The sequence below is a fragment of the Podarcis liolepis genome (assembly GCF_965112155.1).
Source record: "Podarcis liolepis genome assembly, chromosome: 5".
NCBI classification, from domain to species: domain Eukaryota; kingdom Metazoa; phylum Chordata; class Lepidosauria; order Squamata; family Lacertidae; genus Podarcis; species Podarcis liolepis.
Genome location: NC_139556.1, coordinates 21,907,843 through 21,931,328, shown reverse-complemented (window position 1 = coordinate 21,931,328; position 23,486 = coordinate 21,907,843). Strand labels below are relative to the sequence as shown.

The 23,486-nt window shown below is 42.8% G+C and overlaps 2 long non-coding RNA genes across 3 annotated transcripts in view; one reads left to right on the top strand and one right to left on the bottom strand.

The window, feature by feature from the left end:
* The window catches only part of LOC310706654, a 46,153-nt gene that overhangs the window by 13,020 nt on the left and 9,647 nt on the right, over positions 1 to 23,486 (bottom strand). Inside the window, exon 4 of the long non-coding RNA XR_014526011.1 lies at positions 14,695 to 14,819. This is a non-coding gene — a long non-coding RNA (uncharacterized lncRNA). The remainder of the gene's footprint in view (positions 1 to 14,694; positions 14,820 to 23,486) is intronic.
* On the top strand, positions 839 to 13,366 carry LOC310706655. 2 transcript variants are annotated; one of them, XR_014526012.1, is made up of 4 exons: positions 839 to 1,019; positions 3,237 to 3,304; positions 4,366 to 4,438; positions 13,252 to 13,366. It is a non-coding gene; the product is annotated as an uncharacterized lncRNA (long non-coding RNA). The 2 variants fall into 2 exon arrangements; XR_014526013.1 differs by lacking the exon at positions 13,252 to 13,366 and having other exon boundaries at positions 4,366 to 4,935.

The window sequence follows — 23,486 nt, the reverse complement described above, 5'->3', positions numbered from 1 at the left end:
TACAGGATATGATCAGCAAGTGTATGCATATGCTGATGCCAGCTGGGGGGACAGAGAAAATGGAAAGTCTACTACTGGCTATGCCATATATATTGGAAATGCCCTGGTTCAGTGGAAATCCCAGAAACAAACATTTGTTGCCACAAGTACTTGTGAAGCAGAGTACTCAGCCATAAGCGAATGTGTATCACAAATAGAGTGGTTTGCTTGCCTAACAAAAGAGCTTGGAATACCTTCTGAAATGCCAATCACTGTGCTAAGTGACAACATGGCTGCACAACAGCTTGCTAACCAACAGAACTTTAAAAGCAAAAGTAAACATATTGCGATAAGATACGGAAATGTGAAAAATGCTTTGGAAAGAAATGTGTTAAAGGTACAGCACTGTAACACAAAATGTAATGTGGCAGATTTGTATACAAAATGTTTGGATGCTCCTAAATTTCGAGACTTAAGAGAATTATTGGGTCTCAAGCCTTTGACTTAAGGAGGAGTGTTGGGATTCGCAGGATACTGGATAAGTCTGCAGGCTTCAACAGGATGATGCAATACTCTGCTGGGTCAGAGTGACTCAGCAGGAGTGTGATTAGTGTAATTGGCTATCACCTGTTTTAAAAAGGAAAGCCTGTTTAACAGGGGGTGTGGTGGTTGTGCTGTAGTGTGGTGGTGCTGTGGTGGAGAGTATTCGTTTGTAAGTACTCTGTATGGACTGTTTTCTTTTGTAAATGCCTGTATATAACTCACATTAAAAAGGACTGCACTGAAAAACCTGGAACTCTTAGTGCTTTGCTGAAAACGCCGCATGGAATACGCGACAGTCACACCCACAGGTCTTGGAGCCAGGAAATGGCAACTATATTGCCTGTAGCAGTGGCTCTCAGTGGCCTGGTCCAAAGTTCCAGGAAGGTATAGGATCCAGAAGCAAGATGGTTCTCACAAGACAAGACACGGATGGGTTGAATGACTCCAGTCACATTGTCTGGTTTTTTGACATTGTTTTTGCATTGGAACCCTTAAAGGTAACTGGCAAGTCATTCTCTTTTACATTTCTGAATCTTGATCTTTGCTATCAATGGTAGGGTTGCCATAATTCAAGAAGTAAAAATCCGGACACAAAATTTATTGAGCTTTTCAGAATTCACCCACAAGAGGCAAAGAGTGATACTTAAACACAAAAATTGTTGGCAAAAGCCTAAACATTTTGCCAATTTTTTGAAATCCCCCCCCCAGGTGTTAATTTCACCATTTGAATACCGAACATGTCTGGGAAATTTTGGATGTATGGCAACCCTAATCAATGGCCAATGTATGATTTATCTAATCTTAGGAGCTTTCTGATGACTTTCCTTCTGATGATTGTATCTGTTCCTTAACACCTACTTCAGATTGTGGAGTTGAGTAGGTTTTATAACTCGATCCAGATTTTGAAAAAATGAAGGTCATTCTGACGGGTACAGAGAGGTACAAGAGAAGCTAGTGGGTGAGGCATTGAAGAAAGCAGGATAAGCCCACAGCTCTTATATAAATCATTACACCATTGGTGCAATTTATTGGTTCTGGTTATAAGTAAAACCTTTGTTGTGAGAACTCATGACAAGCCATTGGCAAAGTAAACAAAGCCTGATAGACAACAGCCACTATTCCTAGAAAAATCAAGGGAACATTCCAAATGTTCAGTCCCTTTACTCACATCTGTATGTGTTCTTGTTGGAGTGCATCTTTATGTACTCCAGTAGGAATACATACTGATGTGAATGTCACATTGGATTGCAAACAGCCTTCAGTCAAACAACCTCCGTCAAAATTTCTGCACATTAGAAAACTTCCTAGCCAGATGCACAAAGAATTCCATCCCCTATAATTGCATATCATCACCAGTGTATACTGTCTGGCTTCTTCCATGTGCCAAATACAATTATCTATGGTTGACACAAATGTTCTTACTGAATCTTGCGCCTATTTTATAAACAAAAGCTGGTGCCTGATGCAGGGATTCCAAACAGGCTTAAACGACAGCCAGTCCCTTTTCTGTTGAGCAGAACGTCTTCTAAGGAAAATACACACAGGAACACAGAAGTTAGATCAAGGATTTCCAAAGTGTGTGCTAAGATGCAATAGCCCACCATGAGAATAGCTGAAGTATGCCTTGAAAAATTAAACCACCATATTCAATGCAAATGCTGTTCTGTGCTATAATAATGGGGGGCAGGGAAGACTTTGGTAATCTTTGGTCATATGGTACACTCAGCGAGGTCAAAATTTGGTGCCCCCAAACAGATCTTCTCAACGATGGATCTTCTCAATTTCCAGCCCCTTGGCTCAGTGCCCTGTGCGGGGCAACTGCCTGCATTGCCCTAAATCTGGCGCTGTGGGGAGGACCCATGTGGCATGATCACCTCTCATTGGGCCCCTCACTAGACACAATGCTAACTACATCACTTGAAGTTGTGTTCTGGGTTGGGTCTTTTTAACGTATTAATGTTTACTCCTGTATCAGGACTGTGTTGTGTGAGTTTTTAGCCCTTCTCCTTCCTTGGTGCCAATAAAAATGGCCTCCTCATTAAAGGGGGAGGTTCTTTTAGCCCTGGAAGGGAAGCTTCCATTGGATGCACAGAGACCTGGGACGTGTAAAGTCTGCAGGTGCTGATTCTACAGTACATGCGGTCCTGCTCTCCCTCTATACGCCCACCCCTCACAGTTTCTGATTTTGTGGAAAGGGCATCTGTAATGTTACTTCTTGAGCCTTGCCACGGTAACTGCATTTTCTAACTGTTGCTGCTTTGTCCCAGAATGCTTTGCTGCACCTCAAGATCTTCTGCCTGAGGGGAAATCCCTTTTCAGACTCTGTATTTGAGTTAACGGAATACACTTGGTGGTGGGGCGGTTGGGGTGGGGCATTAAAGTGGCGGCGTGGAGCAAACAGATGTTCCCATGAGTGCGTGTGGATTTGAGGAAGAGCCTGCCACCACAAATTTGCAAACTCCCTGACTTGCGCACACTTAGCCCTCATAGAACGTTTGAAAGAAGCTGGCCTTGCCATTGTGTTCATGGGGGCAAGGTCTGCAGGGAGCACCATGTGAGCAGAACAGCACTCCTTACACACTGGAGGGCAATGAGCCAGACAGCATCCTGCAATCTGCATGGCACTGGCAACCGGCTGCCTTGCTGTTCCAGGTTGGGAGGGTGTTTGGCAGTTGCTAGGTAACTGTCAAGTGTTTTTCCTCTCTTCCTTACAGCGGGCAAAGTAACCGGTTGAGGATGCCACTTCACGCTGGCACTTCAAAGTGCTTAAAAGCTCTGGCCAGTAGGTCTCTTTCTACCAGGTGGGCTGGGTAGATCATAGACATAAATGGGTACATAAGAGGGCTGGGGCCAGGGAGTCGTGATTTTGTGGGGCAATACTATGCCTCCTCTCCCCTTTGTGGCTTGGTTGTTTCAGTGTTATTTTAAGTAAGGCTACACATTAACCGAGTGGAAAGCAGTCTTGCTTTTCCCCCCTTCTTCTTAGAAACTCGAAGAAGACCATGTCAGGGAGAATAAACAGATGTTGTTGGGCTCCTCCTTTGATTTGCCCCAGCCAATATTGCCAATGGCGAGGGATGATGGAGATGTAGTCCATCAATATTTGGAGGACCAGAGATTCCCCATCCCTTTCCTAAAGGAAGGATTGCAGAAGTGCCTTCCTTGCCCTGCACAGCTGAGAGGAAGAATGTCAAACTCGTGCTTGAAACAAGGATCACCCCATACCAATTTTTCCTTTCTTCTGTTGACATCTCTTCCTTGCACATCTCACACCAAGCAGCAGTGCTAGGATTCCATTCCGTTGATGTGGCTCATGCGTCTCGTCTTCCTAGTTCTTCCTGTCCAGGCAGCAATGATAGGATTCTTTCCCTCGAGATCTCTCCTATAGCTCAGCTTCCCCAGTGATCTACCCATCGACTTTTAGAGAACAGATGTAATTCTTTGCTAATTGAGAAGGGTAGTGTTGAGGTGCAGTCCCCTAACTCCCTGGAGAAGCAGCAACAACTCCACTGTCAAGAGATGACGTGAAGGCCGCTGCCCCACCACATGGCCTGCTACCGTGACCTACCCTGTTTCCCTCAGAAACTGGCTCTGGGACCAGTACCTGAAGGGAACCAAGTGATTGTGTGGTTGAACTCAGTTCTGGCACCTCTCAGGTGGGCACCATTGCCATTCTAAGACAACAAGGGAGGTGTTCATGGTGAGTTCTGGCACCCCTTTTTTTAGAAAAATAGCACCAGCGGTTGCTATGATTGCTGCAATCAGCATATTCTGGCTCCAATGTCCGTACTCTCAATGGCATCCTGCAATGAAGAAATTACACGAATTATATTTTCTCTTCAGCTTTATTTCCATGCCAGTGAAGTCTTTGCTCAGCTAAATGCCGACCCGTTGCTGCTAACGACAGAGGAGCAAGGTCAGTTAACAGAAAGGGAGGCAGCAAAAATGGCTATTGTAGCCAAGCGGTTAAGAGAAGCCCCGATATGCCCATGTACCCAGACATGTTGGTAAGATCATGTCCCAAGTCACAACCATCAAGATCTGATCCTGCTTTAGTGTTTGAAATCTGACACAAATCATTGCCTGAGGCTTCAAAGGCCTCCCTGGCAGGTACGAGGGTGAATTACCTGTTTCAGATCTGAGTGACTGTTGAAAGCATACACGTTGCCTCTGAAGAAAAGCAAGTAAGATCTGAAAATGGTATCTGTCAGTCTTGCAAAGTTGTCATGGAAAAGAAAAGAAAATCTCCTGTCTCATGAAGATGCAGACAGACTGAGGGGGAGGTGGGGAGGAACAGTATCACACTTGCCTGTCAAATATGCACCTTGTTTTCTATGCAGGCTATATATTAAGTTTTTTAAAAAATGTTTTTGGGTTTTGTTTTGCAGGAGATCAAAGCAAGTGGTCAATAAATGTTGGCTTCAATGTCAATAAAGAAGATTCCACCCCCTGCTGTATTTTGACATCAAATGAATATTAAAATATGCAGAACTTTCTCCCTGACCTATGCCACTTCATACACCATGTATTTTTCTACAAAAAGAGGCAGGTTGTTCAATGGTGTTTGAAAGTCCCATGTCCCCCGCTTTTTAAACGAAGGTATTACTAAAAGGGTAGCAGGATGGGTGAGACATGAATGGAGGGAATGAAACACTGCATACCTGCAGTACTGAGGGTCTAAATGTCTTTGATATGATAAAAATTCTCATTTATTGACACAATAAGCACTTTATCTTTATGCAGAAGTTATGATAAGGTGTTAACCATTCAGTATTCGTTTTCCTAGCCAGCTGGAAGGAAAAATATACGTGAGTTAAAGACTAGATAAAAAGGAAAAGACCCCTGGACGGTTAAGTCCAGTCAAATTCAACTATGGGGTGTGGCACTCATTTCCACTTTCAGGCCAAGGGAGCCAGTGTTTGTCCACAGACAGCTTTCTGGGTCATGTGGCCAGCATGACTAAACTGCTTCTGGTGTAAAAGCACACTGTGATGAAAGCTAGAGTGCACAGAAACATTGTTTACTATCCTGCGACAGCGGCGCCCCCGAGTATAGGGCGGTATATAAATTCAATAAATAATAATATTTATCTACTCGCGCTGGTATGCTTTCGAACTGCTAGGTTGGCAGAAGCTGGGACAGAGTAAAGGGAGCTCAGCCCATTGCGCAGATTCAAACTGCTGACCTTATGATCGGCAAGTCCAAGAGGCTTGGTGGTTTAGACCACAGCACCACTGCATCCCTGTTAGTTAAAGATTAGGAGATTGAGAGATCCCATAGAATTATTATCAAGGATCTTCACAGATCCCAGCTGACACCTCACAAAATTGAACTCCTGTTCTACAGACAATAATTTTTTCATATATATTTTTTACATTGAACTGGAGTCAATGTCAGGTACATCTGATTTTACACAAAGATGTTGTAATTGGGGGCATCTCAATATCCATTTAATAAAGTAATTTTTACAACCAGAAGAAGATTAATGTAAGAGCATTTGTGCACACCCATGTGCTTGTGTCTGGGAGCATGTCTGTTGTTCTCAAGCGGTTATGAATATTGAAGCCTGGTGAAAAGCCAGCTGTGTCCCTTCACTGGAAAATCCTCAGAAATAGATTTCCCACAAGTTCCACTTCTGCTCCATTTGCAAGTTTCCTGAATGAAATATAGGATTTTAAAGACATTTTCTCTTTCCTTTTTGGGGTTGGGAGTCATTAACAGAGATTAGCTGGATAAATAGGGGGAAGCGATTTTTAAACTGTTTGCAAACTTAATGTGAAGAGCCCAGCCTTGCAAATTATCACATCTAATCAGGGATGCACGCTTCACTGCTTCAGTAATTGTACTAGTATTAGTCAAATTCTTGTTGTCTCCTCATTAGCCATGAAAAGGAAACTCAAGATGTACTTCATTAGAGGTTCCTGGAAATAAATGGTATGGGGAAGGGGAGGAAGGAAGAGATGCACTTGATATGCGAGGAACAATTGTGCAAGAGAAGACAAGAACAGGCATGATTCAACTATTATTCTGGATCTTTTGCAAGTAACACTAAACCACATTTTTCCTCATCTGATTTTGCTTTTCTGACAGTAAAGGGGGAAAAAAGAATCCTTGCAGCCTAATATATCTGAATGGCCTGGTGGGAATTAATGAATAGTGCTCTGAATATTTCACGCTTTTGATTGGGGGTTGAAACGCTTTAATTTGGATGGGAATTTCTCCTGAATAAAGTATTTGATTGCAAACCTATACAGAAGGGAGTAAATCCCACGGCGAGCATTGGAGCTTGCTTCAGTCTTGTAAACATGGGTAGAAATATTGGCATTAGGCTGTATCAATATTACTGTGATCCGGATTCCTCCACAAAGAGGGCCTTTCCTTCTCTCAATAAATTGTGAAACTGACACACACAGGATGCAGAAGAAGGCTTCCATAATATGGAGCAGGCATTCTGGTCCTTCAAATATCCTGGATCCAAGCAAAATAGGATTTTTTTCAAATAAGCATAGCTGGCTAGCTCAGTCAGTAGAGCGTGAAAGTCTTAATCTCAGGGTTGCGGGTTCTTGCCCCACCTTGGGCAAAAGATCCCTTCATTCCAGAGGGTTAGACTAGATGGCCTTTGGGAGCCCTTCCAACTCTACAACTCTATGTATGATTCTATGAATTGTGCCTGGAAACAAATTGGCAACCATTACAGCCGTTGTTGAACAAGTGAATTTAGAGAGGCTCAGGGAGACATTTATGTCAATCACCCATTCTCTGGCCAATAAGGTCTCTGGAGCACTCAGCCAATCTCAGCCCAAAAGTATTTCTGTGGCCAAAAGCTTCCACCCATCTGTGTCCAGGTTGGAAAAACAATTTATTTCTTTTTCTTTTTTTACTCCTACCATTTTTTTAATGGATGAGGATGATTGAGGTGATTTTTTTAAAAAAAGGTTTTGCACCTTGTGCATGCTCAAACTGTTTGTTTCTGAGGCTCGTAATTCTAAACCATGTCTGACCCTGCTCAAGTTAAACTCCTTGGGTGGTGTCCTACTTTGATGCATTTTTCTTTTTTCTTTTTTCTAAACAAATTTTATTAAATTTTCCACAGTGATAACACAAACCACAAAGCAAAATGATACACAAAAACAGGAAAAGAAAAAGAAAAAAGAAGACAGAAAAAAAGGGGAACAATAAACAGATAAACAATAACAACAAACTTAATTCTTCACAAATCCAACCTTTTAAACATCTTGGTTGACTTCCTCAAATCCCTCCCTTCTGAGTTTCCTTTTGATGAATTTTTCTACATAACTGCTTATTTCGGCACACTTCCCATTAATACACACATTTTTGTGTACTTTTTTTGGATGGAGAACTACATCACAAAATTCAGAGAAGTGAGAATTTTGAAGATCAGCAGCACTTTGATTAATGTTTTGGATCAAGAAGGATTAGGCAGGTTCAAATTAAAATGCCAATCAAATGAATTTATGTCCCATCTTAAGCTCAGGTTGTCCTCTGGTGAATATTTAAAAAATAATAATGAAAAAATGAGAGACTTAAAAAAGAATATATTTGCACAGATACATTCCTGGATTTGATTTTCCCACTCTCCATTTGTCTCTCCCACAAACATTTGTGGATCTTTGAGTATCTGGCTGGGGGTGGGGATAATTGAAAATGATGTTATTTTTAGAACCTTATGAAAATTGCCTCCTTGATGGGCCAGGAAGGTGATCGGTGCCTCTTTATGGTCCCTGCCTGTTTGAAGAAGGCAGTGGTAAAAACCACTCCTTAAAAATCCTTCCCTGGATTCAGAAAACCTAACTAACTACTGGCCAGTTGCTAATCTCCCTTTTCTGAGCAAAGTTCTGGAGCGAGTGGCTGCACACCAGATCCAGGCACTTTTGTAAGAAACTGATTTTCTGGATCCATTTCAATCGGGGTTTAGGCCCGGTTTTGGCACATAAACTGTTTTGGTTGCCCTGTACGATGACCTCTGTCAAGAGAGGGAAATATGTCCCTGCTAATTCTTCTCGACCTCTCAGCAGCTTTTGATACCATCGGCTATGGTATCCTTCTGGAGCGACTGTCTGAGCTAAGGGTGGGTGGCACCGCTTTGCAGTGGTTCCAGTCCCACTTGGATGGTCATTCCCAAAGGGTATTGCTTGGGGAATGTTTTTCAGCCCCGTGGAACCTTCAATGTGGGGTTCCACAGGGCTCAATCCTATCCTCCACATTTTTAAACATCTACATGAAACCACTAGGGGTGGGGTTATCCGGAGGTTCAGAGTACGTTGTCAGCAGTATGCTGATGATATTCAGCTCTATTTCTCCTTTACATCTTCAGGTGAGTCAGTGGAAGTGCTGGACCAGTAATAGACTCGGTAATAGATTGGATGAGAGCCAACAAACTGAATCTCAATCCAGATAGGACTGAGGCAATGTTAGCGGGTGGTTCCCTAGATGATATGGGTGAGAGATTGCCTGCTCTTGATGGGGTTACACTTCCTCTGAAGGAGGAGGTTTGTAGCTTGGGGGTACTCCTGGATCCTTTGCTGTTGCTTGAGCTCAGGTGGCCTCAGTGGCTCGGAGTGCCTTCCATCAGCTTCAGCTGGTGGCCCAGCTACACACCTATTTGGACAGGGATAGCCTAATTACTGTTGTCTATGCTCTGGGATGCGGGTGACACTGTGGTCTAAACCACAGAGCCTAGGGCTTGCTGATCAGAAAGTCGGCGGTTCGAATCCCCATGACGGGGTGAGCTCCCGTTGCTCGGACCCTGTTCCTGCCAACCTAGCAGTTCGAAAGCACCTCAAAGTGCAAGTAGATAAATAGGTACCGCTCCGGAAGGAAGGTAAATAGTGTTTCCATGCACTGCTCTGGTTCACCAGAAGCGGCTTAGTCATGCTGGCCACATGACCCAGAAGCTGTACGCCGGCTCCCTCGGCCAGTAAAGCAAGATGAGCGCCGCAACCCCAGAGTCATCCGCGACTGGACCTAAAGGTCCGGGGTCCCTTTACCTTTTATGCTCTGGTAACCTCAAGGTTAGATGACTGCAATGCATTATACGTAGGACTGCCTCTGAAGATGGTTTGGAAACTTCAGCTAGTGCAGAATTCAGCGGCCAGGTTGCTCACTGGAGCAAGATGGTTTGAGCATATTACACCGATCCTGGTCTGAATGCACTGGCTACCGATTTCCGAGCCCAATTCAAAGTGCTGGTTTTAACCTATAAAGCCTTAAATGGCTCAGGACCGCAATACCTCAAGGACTGCCACTTTCCATATGGACCTACCTGGACCCTCAGATCAACTTCTGAGGCCCTTCTTCATGTGCCCCCTCCTCAAGAGGTCCAGAGGATGGCAACAAGAGAATGGGCCTTCTCTGGAGTGCCTCCCCATCGGTGGAATGGTCTCCCCATGGAAGTTCGCCTGGCACCTTCATTATACACTTTTAGGCACCAGGCAAAAGCATTCCTTTTTAACCAGGCCTTTGGTTGATTTGATTCACATCCTATGGCCTTATAAAATGTGGGTTTTGGGGGGGGAGGGGGGTTAGTGGGTTTTTATTTTTAATTTGATTATATATTTTGTGGTTTTATATTTTGATTTTGTTCTGTGAACGACCCTGAGACTTCCAGGTATAGAGTGGTATATAAAGTCAATAAATCATCATCATCATCATAAAATAATTTATATGTAACATTACTACTACTATTATTATTAGTTGTAGTAGATTAATATAATATAGTATTGTATGTATACGGAAATGTTTGCAAACTGGCAGTGAAGGCAGCTCAGATGTAGGCATTTTAATAAAACCATAATATTGGTCTCCAGAGACAGGCTTGGAAAGCTTACCCCTGGATTTAGCAGATAATCTAATCATGAATTTGGAGACTCCATGCATCTGACTCTTTGATGCCTCACAATTTCTCCAAATCATCTCCAAAGATATCATCTTTCCTAATCATAACAGTTGGTAACGGTTGCCATGGCAGCCACTAAACAAGCTCCTAAAAACCATGGTGCTAGAAAGTCCTCTAAAAACGACAGAGCTAAGCTTATTTTTAAAAATATGCAGCCAAAAAGTAAAACGTTACAAGTGTGGGAGAAAAAATGCCACTCTAAACTGCATAACATTATGGATTTTCTTTTTTCTAATCAAATGTTTACGTATTGGAAATGTACAGGATGCGTGCGTGCAATTTGACAATTATATACATAACATGAAACAGTTTCATATTTATGTGACATTTACTGTGTTCCACTGGGATATTATCCTTATGAGAAATAATTCACGGCAATAAAGAATATGGACAAGCTTTACATTTACTGTGCATTATGAGCAGAACTCCCAAAATATGAACGTTCCGTAACATCCCAACCACAGAAGTGTTATTCTGCCCTCTTCCCCAAAAGAGAAACTCTTTTGCAGTTGCAAAACTGTTGCGGTTGCCTAATAATTTAAAAGCAGGTCATCCAATCTGGCTAGCCCAATGTCGTACAAACATCTTGATTAGCCTCTTTTACTGAACCATCTGCACGTGTATGTTTTGTATAGTTTGTTCATATTACTGGAAGTCTGTCCACAACAAATAGAAAAATCCAGTGATGGACAAAGTATGCCCATATCATTTGCGAAGGCAGAACTGCCTGCTCAAACAAATTGCCATGAGCCAAATAAAGGTAATTCTACTTAAATAATAATAATTATTATAAGCCATATGGTTATAAGTCTGCTTTAAAAATACAGTACAGTCGTGCCTTATGCAAGGGTTCTGTTCCAAGGGTTCTGTGTATATGCAAAAATACTCAAATACTTGGAAAGGAACCACCATGTGAGCGCATCTAGGCTTTGGGAACTGGTGTGCCAGCTCTGAAAATCTCAGATGCTCTCGTGAGATCTCACAGGGTCATTCAAATTCCTGTGAGATCTCATGGAAGCCCCCCAGACCTTGCTTGGGAAGCAAGGCAGAGAGCTTAGAAGCTCTTTTTTGTGCCAGGACAATCTGGTACAGAAAGAGCTTGTAGTGGTTAAGAGCGGTAGACTCATAATCTGGGGAACCGGGTTCGCGTCCCCGCTCCTCCACATGCAGCTGCTGGGTGACCTTGGGCTAGTCACACTTCTTTGAAGTCTCTCAGCCCCACTCACCTCACAGGGTGTTTGCTGTGGGGGAGGAAGGGAAAGGAGAATGTTAGCCGCTTTGAGACTCCTTCAGGTAGTGATAAAGCGGGATATCAAATCCAAACTCTTCTTCTTCTTCTTTTAATTTCTCAGTCCTGCTTCCCAAGAAAGGTCCTCTCCATGCTGCGGCTCTGCATTTAACTTGTGGGAATTCAACTTTCTCCTTCTTTGGTGAAAACTTGTAGCCGAGTAAAATTGTCTTCCATAAACACGGTCTTAACAGTGAGTCCGTAAGTGACTGTGGATGCCAATTCTGGATCCACACGTCTTTCCACAGTGGGGACATAGGTTTCCGGGCAGGAGCTGATCATGGTGAGGGTTTGCCAAGTGTGCCTTCCTCTTAGCGTGTTTTTCCCTTTCATCCTGAGTTTGAGCATCTTCAAAACCCATGACACCTTTGATAAAGGCTGTTCTCCAACTGGAGCGCTCGCAGGCCAGTGTTTCCCAGTTGTCTGTGTTTATACTACATTTTTAAAGATTTGCCTTGAGAGAGTTTTTAAACCTCTTTTGTTGACCACCAGCATTACGCTTTCCATTTTTAAGTTCAGAATAGAGTAGTTGCTTTGGAAGACGATAATCAGGCATCCAAACAACATGACCAGTCCAATGAAGTTGATGTTGAAGAATCATTGCTTTGACACTAGTGATCTTTGCTTCTTCCAGTATACTGGCATTAGTTCGCCTATCTTCCCAAGTGGTGTGTAAAAATTTTCAGAGGCACTGTTGGTTGAATAGCAGGCCTTAAACCACATATAGCTGAAATCGCACAAGCTAAGTGTGCAGACAACAAGATCATACCATAATGGGAAATGCAATTGTAGAAATAATAATGTCTTATTTCTTGTCACTCTGAAAACCAAAGCTAGTTGAGTCCGATAATGATTTTTACAATCCTGGAACTATGTTTTTGCAGGTAATTCCTCCTTCATGCTCCTCTGTTTAAACAACTACTCACACTACTTGAACACACCATTCACAGACCATACCTAAACATTTAGAGTTTGTAAACACAAAATTGATCACAGTAGTGCTTCCTGATCTCATCAGTGTCTACCCTTATCTCTGAATATTGTGTGAGAAAAGTGTTTTGTTTAAATATTAGACGGAATGTTCATACATACAGCTGTGTCAAATATTCTCTTTTTATTTGTGGCATTAAAAAATGAGCTTTCACGAGGTAAATCTCTCTCCCTAGAAACACTTAGACTATACAAATAATCCTGTTTTGCTGGCAACTGTAGGTTCAGCATATTAAGTTTCCCAGTTTCTGCTTTTAACTCCTTCCTGAATTAGTCCCATGCATGATTCTGTCAAATCAGAGTGCTCCAACAATACTGAATGGGATGACATCACATTAAGTAGTCAAATCATGTGGCCATATGATGATGTCACTTAAAGGCACATAAGGGTGACTGAAAATGAGAACATTCTCTCCTAAGGTTTTTGGGATAACCCTCTTACATCTTGCTTAACATGTTTAATGATTCTCCATCTGGTTTTATAGTCTCTGGTTATTTCTGCATTATGTAGATTTTTGAACTTTTTTATTGACAGATTACATTTGGTTCTATTATGTAAATTTCCTGACTGCGATTGTAAGCTGCTCCGAGGACCACTTCTGTGATGGAAAAGTGAGACCAACATGTAAATAAATGAATAACCTCCTGTATTAATCTCACACACACTCCTTTGTTGAGTCCTATCCATTTCCAGGGATAAATTGGTGCTTTGCATTTTTTTTAAAAAACAACAACAACACCAATGCTACTGAATAATTCATAAAAGTAAAAATAGAACAAAATTTCAAACTTTGCATTTGATACAGCATTTATCTTTCTGCAACCATAGAGAGCAGTGAAACTTACCCATATCCGTTCTGAATTGGCTGGGCTTAGAAAAACCCAGCCCGGGGAAGCTCGCCTGACTGCCAGTTTCTCTCCTCTCCTCCCTTTCCCATACTTTTCCAAGTTTACAAGTTGTGATGGAGGGCAATCAAAAGAGCTTTGCAAAAACTGATCTGCACCAATCTTCAGCGAATCTGGGGTGTTGATGCTGTGTACCCCTTCATTGTAGGATCACGTTGTCTATATCTGTATATAAATGATATACAGTGGTACCTCAGGTTAAGTACTTAATTCGTTCCGGAGGTCCGTTCTTAACCTGAAACTGTTCTTAACCCGAAGCACCACTTTAGCTAATGGGGCCTCCTGCTGCCGCTGCACCGCCGGAGCACAATTTCTGTTCTCATCCTGAAGCAAAGTTCTTAACCTTGAAGCACTATTTCTGGGTTAGCGGAGTCTGTAACCTGAAGCGTATGTAACCCAAGGTACCACTGTATATCCTAAAGACACCACAGTCCCTGCTGTGTCTCATTTTTCCAAAAGGAATCACAGACCCTGGGCAAGCACCTGGAACTCCCTGGAACCTCGCACTGCTGTGGACATTGGGGTGTCATGTAACAATAGAATCTGGGACAGCTTAGAAGCAGCCTTTGGTAGTTCAGCTTTCCCCATAGCTGCTTCCCCCCTCCCCCCCTTAACTTGGTATGTTTTGGAAAGTATGAGAAAGCTGGAAAGGAGGGAAGCTGCCAGATGAGAGGGCTGGGGCCAAGCATTACAAGCCAAGGTGAAATGTCAAGAGGGGTTGTGCCTGGCTTGTAATGGTTAGGGGATTTCCAAACTGGGTGAATTCCTTGCTGTTCTCACCCCACACCCCAATTCCAAAAGCTTTCTCCATCCTTGGATCTGTGTCCTAGAAGATTATCTACAGCTGGCTTTGAATTTACAAATAGCTGCATCAGTCTGAAGGCAGAATTTCAGCGGTGAATCGGGGTCTTGCTTAAGACTTGGATCCAAAGTCTGTCTCCCTCTCCCTCTCTGCCCCTGCAAGCTGCTTATGAAGGAAAATGAATATTTAAGTAGCTAACAATCCCGCGCTTCATCCTTTTGTTACTTGGAATTTGCTTTGAAGTTAAAAGGAATGTTGGCATCGTCTTACCGAGTGTTGCTTCTTGCCGTCTGGACTCGCCTTGGAAGTTAACACTCATGTTGGACAGCAATCTGTTGACTTGCTGGTAAGTTTAGATGGAAAACGGACGCTGATGAAAAACTCATCCTTCTCTCCTATGCACAAAAACGGTACAAAAATCACAAGGCACTACGTAAGGCCTCAACGCGACCCTTCTCACATTAAGAAAGGTAAAGAATAGAAAGAGCAATAGCAGCAAACAAATAAGCAAAGTTATGAGAGAAGAGGAAATTTCAGAACTACGAATCTGCCTATTCTTCATTACTATTTCTCAGTTAAAAGTTAACTAGAATAAAAAGAACAAAAACCCTGGGCCTTATCTGCACTATACATTTAAAGCCAGAACACTTTAAACATCCACGATTTCCCCAAAGCATCCTGGGAATTGTAGTTTGGAAAGGGACGCGGGTGGCGCTGTGGGTTAAACCACAGAGCCTAGGACTTGCTGATCGGAAGGTCGGCGGTTCGAATCCCCGTGACGGGGTGAGCTTCCGTTGCTCAGTCCCTGCTCCTGCCAACCTAGCAGTTCAAAAGCACGTCAAAGTGCAAGTAGATAAATAGGTACTGCTCCAGTGGGAAGGTAAACGGCATTTCCGTGCATTGCTCTGGTTCACCAGAAGCGGCTTAGTCATGCTGGCCGCTGGCTCCCTCTGCCAATAAAGCGAGATGAGCAATGCAACCCCAGAGTTGGTCACGACTGGACCTAATAGTCAGGGGTCCCTTTACCTTTACCTAAGGGTGCTGAGAGTTGACAGGGGAGCCCTATTCTCGTACAGATGAACCAGTAGTGGAAGGACTTTCAGGCTACCTCTGGTGAGATACCAAAGAACTTGAGACTTCCTCATAACAGAGCCCTGGAGATAGTGAACTGTTCCACTTGACCTTAAAAAGCAAACAGTTTTGATAGCGCTTAGTACATTTTTAACCACCAGTTAATAAACGCATTAATAAAATTCTGATCCCAAGCAGAAGTTTATTTCCTAACAATTTAAATGCTAATACTTGCATGCCGATATTCAAGTATAAAACCTGAAACCATTTAGATGTTAATTAATGCACAACACCCATCCTATTTGTTGGCGATTCTCAGAAAACCTATTCCAATACTCAGGTTGTAATCTTTTTGTGGAGAGGATTCACTACATTAATACATAATCAAATGGTTGAATCCTTGCCTTTAAGGCAAAACTCTCCTGAATATTCATTGTGGGCCTTGGAATAGTGCCTCTATAACAGACAGCATTTTTGTACAGATGAGTGTTCCCTATCAGCTTGCATATGTCTGTGGGAGGACACCCCAATAATTATCTCCCTCATAATGAAATTATTCCAGTACATGTAGCTTGTAAGTTACATAGGCATGTGATTTTGTAACAACCATAAGGCAAAATCTCAGGTGTAAAACTAGCTTTGAAAAGCAAGGACAAGAGCCCAAGTTTTGAAATATTGCACTGAAGTTATTACAATATAAAGCATTCTTAGCCACAGTTGCCTAATCCTTCTGTACACCCACTTACACTGCAGATGTGGGCTAAAACTGGATCATGTGGTTTGCAAAAATTTAACTACCAGTTTGGGGGGTGGGTGGGTATGATTTTAGGCTTCTAAAACCCGTCCCTAGTCACTGTGTGACAGCAGCATTTGAGAAAGCATTGTGTGATAAATGTATTATACGTTACATATTTCCTTAGAATTGTTATGAATCAGTAGCTCATGGTGTGTGTGTGTGTGAGCGTGTGTGTGTGTGTTTTGAAGCTCACATAATTGTTATCAAGCATCATTATTGAGACTGCAACATGTCATGTCATACATATACAATATTTTTATAAATTAATTTAACATCAGCATTAACAGGCACTAGAACAAAATATTACAAACGCATTACTATCCAAAGAGTTTGTCATGATTAACATTATTACTGCCAATGCTGAAGGAATTAATAATGATTGCATTTATTATAAAGTGATACTGATGTAAGGGGGGAAATGTTTGTCCTAATTAAATTTTGGAAATCACTTTAGGGCTCTTCTAAAATGTGGTTGCTCAGTTTTATAGTAATTAATTCTGTGTGAAAAGTAGCTGGAGGGTTTTTTATGATGTCGATAAGACTATGGTTCACTATAAAGGTGTATTTCTCTCATGGTGATCACTGGGAACTGTTTGACATCTGTTAACCTGTAATGTGTGAGTGTGTAACAGGTGTCCAAATTGTATGAGCTATGGGTGTGATTTTTACTCATATTTCTACTTGAAATTTGAGAGAGAGAGAGATGGTTTCTGTCTGTCTTGAGGGACAATGGAATGTCCCTCAAGACATTCAAGACATTTCAGTGTGAAATCAAACTGCTGTGTTAGCAAGTTTGGTCAGTGTGTATGGAGGCCCTGGGCTGCTTCGATGACAAGACCCTCACTGATGTGGGCCAAAGGAAAGCAGAGCAATACATGTGACACCAGGTTGGCTGCAGCAGTTGCTGGAAGGAGATGTACAAAGCAACATCCAACAATTTTAGGGACTCTGCTCCAGAACTGGTTAGAATTAACCCCTTAGTCTTTTCTTCCCCCAAAGATATCCCACAATGCACCAGTTAGGATCTGAGCACTGGCGGAGAAAGGGGGGTGGTGGGGGCAGTCCGCCCTGGATGTCATCCCTGAGGGGGGATGACATTGCCATGGGCGGCGCCCCTCTGGGATGCTCACCACTGCCGCACCCCCCCGGGACACTCGGTGGTGGGGCACCCCCATGGATGGCTAGTCCTGCCTCCCAGTGCACAGCATGTGTGCCGCTCCAGGTGCCAGAGCAGCTAGCTCCGCCTCTGGATCAGTTTTCCTTCTTCTTGGTGGGCTACCTTCCCATGTTGACAAGCCCCACCTGCCCTTCACTTCCGTCTACAGCACATAGGTGGACAAACTACCTTCAAATGGTTTGCCTCAAGAACCAACCTAGACCCAGTGATCATGATCTGAAGCCCTTCTTCATGTGCCTCCTCCACGAGAGGTCTGGAGGTTGGCAACATGAGAATGGGCCTGTTCCACAGCAGCTCCCCAGGGAGGCCTGCCTGGCACCTTCATTTTGCTCCTTTAGGCACCAGGTGAAATTGTTCCTCTTCAACCAGGCCTTTGACTGATTAACCCTCTATGTCCTTTAAAAAATTTGGGGGGGTATTGTTTTGTTTTTGTTTTTATTATGCATTTTGTGCTTCATTTTGTATTTTCATGCTGTGAACCTCCATGAGCTCTTCGGGTGAAGGGTGATATAAAAATGAAACAAACAAACAAATAAATAAATACAGTGGTACCTCTGGTTAAGAACTTAATTCATTCCGGAGGTCCATTCTTAACCTGAAACTGTTCTTAACCTGAGGTACCACTTTAGCTAATTGGGCCTCCCGCTGCCACCGTGCCGCAGCCGCACGATTTCTGCTCTCATCCTGAAGCAAAGTTCTTAACCCGAGGTACTATTTCTGGGTTAGTGGAGTCTGTAACCTGAAGCATCTGTAACCTGAAGCATCTGTATCCTGAGGTACCACTGTACATCTTAAAATACCTTGTTTGACCCTCAGCTTCTTTAGCTGGACAAGGAAGGAGCTGAGGTGCTGAAAGCAAAAGGCACTACAGTAGGGTAGCCATATTTCAAAAAGTGAAAATCCAGAGCTTTTTTTGCAAAATCTCAAAACTAAACCCCAAAATTCCACCCGGACATCACTTTTGGCAAACCAATCCTGGAAATTCTGGATTTATAGCGGACCTACACTACAGTGTTGACAAGGCCAGAGGCTTCCTATTGACTGCCAATTCCTGTCTGATCTCCTGAATCTGAAAAGAGTCCTCAAGTCTGAGTTCCCAATTTGGTCATCAGGCAAATTCTCATTCTCAGGCTGCGATATTTCTGGATGAGACCCTGGAGCCTCTGACATTTAAGGTCAATTAAAGGGAAAATAAATAAATAAATAAAGTGATACGGGTGTGTCTGGAAAAAGTTTGTATTTGTCCATTGTGAACGCAGCAACATGCGATCTCAAGGGAAATACCTCATTTTGCAGTGGAGAGAAATACATTAATTGCTTGGTTGTGGTATTTTATACTGCCTTAGTCATAAGTCTTAACTCTCCATTAAACCGTATTTCCCCACACACCCCGAATTGAATAATATATTTAATAAAGACCCTTCAAGAGCCTCCAAGTTAAGGGAAAGTGTTGTCTCCCAGGAAAGGGAGAGAGATGGTAAACAGCTGAATTTCTGGGATACTTTATTACATGCTCGTTTGTCTGTGTGGTGGGCACGTGATGAACCGAAATGACTGGTTTCCCTGCAGAATGTACCACTGGGGATAGCATAATGCATGGAATGGCTCACGGTTTGTGTGTCTGATGGTAAAAATCAATGGTCTTCCTCATTGAAAGGTGCCCTCGGGGGGCAAGAGGCAGTGAATAGCTGATTAGTTTGTGTGCGCATGCTGGCAGATGATAAAGCAGCGCTGAAATCGGTCGTATGCCATAATAAAGTACCCGGCCCCATCTTTAAAGCTAGCGTGGACTTATGTCTCAGGGGAATATGCCTCCATTAACCAAAACCATGCAGTAACTCATCTTTAACCACAGTAAGAAAATGCCAGATAGCAGCGACTAATAATGATCTACTGGAGCAAAAAGCGAGAGACACACAGAGAGGGAGACCAGTCTGGATTGTGAGGCTTATTTCAGATCTGTGTTTGCATTTATTTATTTAATAGGTTTTCTTTCTTTTTCTTTCCCCCCTTCTCTCCCACCTTGAAAGCCCCTAAGGGGCTCTCGAGGCAACTTTCAAACAATTAAAACAAGCTCTGAGAAAACAACAACAGTAATTTAACTGCATCCTAAGGATGTCTACTCAAATAGAAATCCCTCTATGCTCTGTGGGATTTATAGTGCAATCCTATAACTGTATACTTAGAGAAACAAGCCCTGCTGAGTGCAGTGGACTTACTCACAGGGAACATTGTATAGGATTACTACCTTGCTATCTAGTACGTGTGTTTGGGTTTGGAGCCCAAACCAGTTAAAGCACAGATTAAACCCAGTCCATAGTTTTACTAAGGTAGTCTGACTAAAGAACAGACAAGGGGCACTTAATCCATATTAGGGGTCTGTAGAGACCACAGTATTCACTTGGTACATGTAGTGTTTGCATGGGTCTCAGTCTGCTTCAGATCCACTCTATATTGTTCTGATTCAGTTCCTTATTTGGGTACAAATCTGATCTTAATGGCTATAATGTTTGTTCTTTTCATGTTAGTGGATGAAATTTGCAGGCAAAGGAGGCCCTCCTGCGTAGATTAAACCTATTAAATTCCAGGCAGATCCATTAAGGGATTTTTGGGCAGGGAACCTTTCCAAATTTTTTTTTAAAAAAACAAAAAGTCTTTAACTTTTATTTTTTTTTGCTAGAATTGAATGCAAATTGCAGGCATCACCACTCCTTTAAGACAATAGAGCCTGCCAAATGTCAGAAGTCTAGCCACAGCAGTTCTGCAAGGACAGACTTTACCATTTTGGGGTGGGAAAATAAAAATCATATTCCCTCCCCTAGGTATTTTTTTGGGGGGGGGGGAATTCCTCTTCCCATTGGCAGTCCTGTCCTCCATATTTTCCCTGTTGTGACATGACCCCCAAAGTGCATAAACCCCATTAAACACCTTTAGGGTCAAGACGAATACGTTCCTCTTCAACCAGGCCTTTGGCTGACTAACACCCTATATACTTTTAAATGTGTTTGTGGGAGGGGGGGTTTATTGGTTTGTTTTTCTTCTTCTTTTTATTATGCATTTTGTGTTTTTTATCTTGTGTTTTTATTTTGTGAACCGCCGTGAAATCTATGGATAGAGGGCAGTATACAAATTGAATAAATAATAAAAATAATATGAATATGAACCTTTCAAATATGCAAGTAAGCTCCTGTCCAAGCAAGTCCTTGGATACTTGGTAGATGGAGATAGGTCCAGTGAGTGCAATCTCATCCCTACTCCGCCACATGTTCATTTGTACCCTTGATGACCAACTAACAGGGGCACAGACAGGAGCAGGCACCAATATTTTTGGGATTCATTCTGATCATTTTGCATATTTGGATGGTATCAAATTGTGACTCTTAGAATTGTAGAGTTGGAAGGGACCATGAGGGTCTCCTGGTCCAACCCCCTGCAATGCAGGAATCTCAACTAGATCAGCCATGGCAGATGGCCACCCAACCTCTGCTTTAAAACCTCCAAGGAAGGAGAGTCCACCACCTTCTGAGGGAGTCCATCCCACTGTCAAACAGCTCTTACCATCAGAAAGGTCTTCCTGATGTTTAGTTGGAATTGACTTTCTTGTAACTTGAAGCCATTGGAGCCATCTGGAGCAGGAGAAAAACAAGCTCGCTCCATCCTCCATGTGACAGCCCTTTAGATATTTGAAGGTGGCTGTCATGTCTCCTCTCAGTCTCCTCTTTTCCAGGCTCCCTCAACCGTTCCTCATAAGGCTTGGTTTCCAGAACCTTGGTCATCTTGGTCACTCTCCTCTGTACAGGTTCCATCCAGCTTGTCCACATCCTTCACAAACTGTGGTGCCCAGAACTGGACACAGTACTCCAGGTGTGATGCACTGATGGAGGGGTCTTTAATTCATTGGGACCTTCTGTCAGTAGGACAATGACAGAGCTCCCCCCACCCTGCACTACATCTTGTGATGTTCCAAAGCATTCCCCAACCCTCTGGAGCAGAGTTTGGGATGCATGGGGGACGGGGCTTCCAATGGGAAGAGGAATTAGCGAAGAATTGCTTCTCTCCTTGTTCCGCCCACAGAAGGATTACAAAGCCTTCCTCTAGTCTCTAAATATCTAATACATCTTTTGATATCTAATGGCACTTGATCTCAATATTAGTACACGGCTCTAATTCCACGTTTAATATTTGGCTGTCAAAGTTTCATAGCAATTTGATACTTGACACACTTTTAACCAGCAGCACTCAAGTGTCAAATACAGAAGTCAGTTATCAGACGTCAATCGAAGATTTGGTGTCTATTTAGGATTTGTTATTTGATAATATTTGATGGTTGACACGCTATGGTATTTATTATTTGTCTGCAACTGACTGCTGGCACGAAGCAATGTTCCTTATCTGATAGCTGAGAGGAAATTACGATACTGTTTAACTGGTGGAACAATCATACCATTGGCTCAGTAGAGGAAAATGAAGGATCTGAATGTTCTCAAGCCCTGCAAGGCGCATGTTGGCAGGGCAGGAAGGAAGAAGGAGCAGCATTTTCTCATGCCCACCCCCAATCTGGGTCTTCTTCCAGTTACAATTTTATATTTTCTGTTTTCAGTGGGAGGCAAAATACATATGCCAGCTCCAGGAATTTAATATGTCCCTGCTCCCTATTGTGTGCCCAGGCAGAGACCCCCCAACCCCAGGCGACACCTGGGTGGAATAATGACATGTGACAATGTGTTATGGGATTAAAATTGGCCACAACTTTATTAAACTTTCAGATATAGGAAGACCTTGGCTTAGGCATTCGGCATTTATCCCTCCTGGGGAACTGGGGCACATCAGGGTTAATCAACCTGTCTCCACCCCCTTTTATGCTTAAAGAGCGGACCTTACCCTTACCTGGTCCGCTCCCCTGGCTCTGCCTCCCCAGTCATTATTGGTTATTTGAACTGAGGTTTGGCAGGAACCTCAAGGTTCGCGACTTGGGGAGGTGGTCCAGGAGCGCTCTGCCGGGAATCACGTAGGATTGGGGGTGCTGTGCACGGGCACACAAAGGGCACACACGGGCACACACATCTCCGTTTGATGTGGAGAGCGGTCATTTCAGGATTGTGTTGGGAGAATTAGTCATAGTTTGGATGTAAACTTTTCCCCAAACTTTGCCTGGGATGCCTCCTATCTGACTTTGGCACACCCACCTTTCTTGTCTACTGGCATCAGAGCTCTGCCATTGGTAAGGTAAAAGCTATGGAGGCATTCATAGCAGCTGCAAAAGATCTTGCAAGGTCAATTCTTCCTGCCCAAGGGTGGACCACCATCTCCATCTTTGGAGAGGGAGTTTTGAAAACTCCTTTGACCAGTGCGACAACTTAGGATTTCTGCATTAGTGGACCAATTAGTTTTCTGACCCTTGATCATCTTGGTTGCCCTCCTCTGCCCATGTTCCAGCTCATCAACACCCTTCTTAAATTGTGATGCCCAGAATTGGACACAGTATTTGACCAAGGCAGAACAGAGTGGTACTATTACTTCCCTTGATCTGGACACTATACTTTTTCAAGTTGCCTTAAGTCGTTTAATTATTAAGATGCTATTCTACTGGGTTTTTCTAAATTAATATTTCAATTGTTTTGGTTTCAAATTTGTATATATATTCAAAATTGCAAAACCACTTGGATATCTATTAAAAGGTGAGGCATAACTGTTAAATGGAAAATAATAATATTAGTACCTGGTAGTGTTTGTATATTGCATGCAATGGCACTGAATATTGACAGCTTATGATATCTTACACTGGACTTTCTGCAAATCTACATAAAGTTCAGAGAGGCAATAAGTCAAAATTATTCAAATTTGAGGGGAGGGCTGTCGTGCTTCAGACTAAAATGCCTTATTTGGATGACAAAACTGGAAATTAATTTTGAATACTGGTGAATGTTGTTTGAAGATGGTGATCCTCCTGGAATCAGCCAGTCAAGTAATTGTTTCACCTTGATTCCAAGGAAAGGCAGCTGTACCAGGAGAAGGTTA